We start from the raw sequence: 2,500 nt of genomic DNA, 5'->3' as shown, positions 1-2,500 counted from the left end.
GTGTGTGTGTGTGGTGTGTGTGTGTGTGTGTGTGTGTGTGTGTGTGTGTGTATATATATATATATATATATATATACGTATAGATGTATGTACATATACGTATGTATATATGCATATATATATGTATATTATTTATATTATTAGATAGATAGATAGATAGATACATACATACATACATAAATATATATATATACTATTTATTATTTATTATGTATATATAAATATATAATTTTTCATTTATTATATATATATATACACACGCACACGCACGAACACACACACACAAACATATACATATAGCAAAGGCACGTTGCTTAGTGCTTAAGATAATTGATTCGCGATCGTAAGTTTGTGAGTTCAATTCCCGGTGATGCATTGTCTCCGTAAGCAAGATACTTTATTTCCTATTGCTTCGGTTCACTCAGCTGGCAAAAATGGGTAGTACCAGCATATGTAAGAGCCAGCCTTGTCACACTTTGTGTTACGCTAAATTTCCCAGAGATTAATGTTAAGTGTACACGTGCCTGTGTGGAGTGCTCAGCCACTTGCACATTAATCTCACGAGCAGGCTGTTCCAATGATAGAATCAACTGGGCCCGTTGTCGTCGTAACCGACGGAGTGCCAGTTACACACACACACACATACACGTATATACCTATGTAACATGTAGTTATACATACATACATGCATACACACATACATACATACATAATACATACACACACATACATACACACACACATACATACACACACACATACATACATACATACATACATATACATACACACACCATACATACATACATACATACATACATATACATACACACACACATACATACATACATACATACATACATACATACATACATACATACATACATACATACCGTTTAGTGTTGACTGTCGGAAAGACCCTGTGCACTCACAGTCGACGCAACTTAGAGTAGCAAGAGACTGACTCGACGAAAATAAATGAACACACACACACACACATACCCCCTCCCCACACACACACACATCATAATAACAGACGGCTCAATACTATAATAATGTAATCCAATAGACTCGGTTGGGGAATCGAACCTACCTCTGTGAGTCTAATTCCCTAACCACTAGCCTACGCATCTACAAATTCATTCATCTGCGTGTATAACTTTTGTGCAGATCATTTCGAGAAAAAACAGTCTTCGAGGTCGAAGGATATCGTCTAAGGTTATATACTGTAGTCACAAAGTTGTAAATGCGGCAAACACGAAATTGCAAAATAAATTAAGACTTAAAGATATGAACAATCAACCAATTAAGGGATTATTGAAGACTTTGTAAGGGAGACTACTCTAAAATACATGAGTTACCTACCTTTTAAATTGAATTTATTCTCATAAAATAACTTTTCTTTACCCCGCCCCATCTTTATTCTAGGTTGCTAAATCAATAAATGTTTTTCGCTCACGATATTTATCATTCTACCAAGTCATTTGGAACTTGATGAGCACGAGTAAAACTACGCTTCGCAGAGAGGATATTATAATATTGAAATATGCCTAGAAATATGTCATCGTACTTTCCAAAGACTTTCACTCACCGATAGCATTCTCCTATTTCATTTTTAATTTATGTTAATGCAGTCAATTGATTATTTCGCTAGAGGAAGAAAAGAAAGAAAAAACACATTAAAGTATAAAACATCAAATTGTCAAAAGAAACAAAAACAATAACTACCTCATCAAGGAAACACAGAAAAAAAAGCATAAGGCTCGAAATTTAGATCGATCCCCAGTACGCAACTGCTACTTAATTTATCGACCCCGAAAGGATGATAGCAAAAGTTGGGGTATATTAAACAGTAAGCGATGGTGAAGGTGGAGAGGTCACAGATATAAATGCAAAGGCGTTGCCACGGAGAATGGTCAGTGACACTCACTGCAACAGCCACCCCCACCACGCTGGGCTTATTTCTTAGACGGGCCGCTTGGATTTCAAACTCCCTTCCCGTGTGTGTGTTCCTGAATAACGCTTAATATTTCTTTTTCTTCATTACAGGTGTAATTTTAATAATTAGAAAGTTTAAGTTCGCTACAATAACTACGTAACCGATCACATTATCATATCTAAATATTCCGCTATCTTATTAGGTTATTGTTTTTAAAATGGAAATTTAACAGACAGAGAACTTTTGAAACCGACAGATACGAGGGGGTGGCTGAAAAGCTCCTGGCTTTGAGGGTGTCGCAAAAGGCCTGGATAGGGGCCCAATCTTCCGAGTTCTTTGAAAAACTGAAGGACCGTTGCAATAAGTATGTGAATCTGAGAGGGGAATATGTCTAATAAAATCACAACTGATCCTCTTGTATTTTCTTTTACCCCAAACCAGGAACTTTTCAGCGCGCGCACGCACAACACACACACACACACACACACACCACACACACACACACACACACATCGAATATCGATGCGATCTTTCAGAGTAACCGCGTAGGACCACCTTAGC

The 2,500-nt window shown here is 37.0% G+C and overlaps 1 protein-coding gene across 2 annotated transcripts in view; it reads right to left on the bottom strand.

Moving 5' to 3' along the window:
* The window catches only part of LOC115214144 (CMT1A duplicated region transcript 1 protein-like), a 37,935-nt gene that overhangs the window by 33,831 nt on the left and 1,604 nt on the right, over positions 1–2,500 (bottom strand). Inside the window, exon 2 of one of the 2 annotated variants that reach the window (XM_036504721.1) lies at positions 1,592–1,650. The exons of the other annotated variant lie outside the window; for it this stretch is intronic. The gene's annotated coding sequence lies outside the window, so the exon portion shown is untranslated. The remainder of the gene's footprint in view (positions 1–1,591; positions 1,651–2,500) is intronic. 2 annotated transcript variants of the gene reach the window in all.

This window comes from Octopus sinensis, linkage group LG7, assembly GCF_006345805.1.
Source record: "Octopus sinensis linkage group LG7, ASM634580v1, whole genome shotgun sequence".
NCBI classification, from domain to species: Eukaryota; Metazoa; Mollusca; class Cephalopoda; order Octopoda; family Octopodidae; genus Octopus; species Octopus sinensis.
Note: the sequence above shows the minus strand (reverse complement) of the source record. Positions and strands in the feature narration are given on the sequence as shown.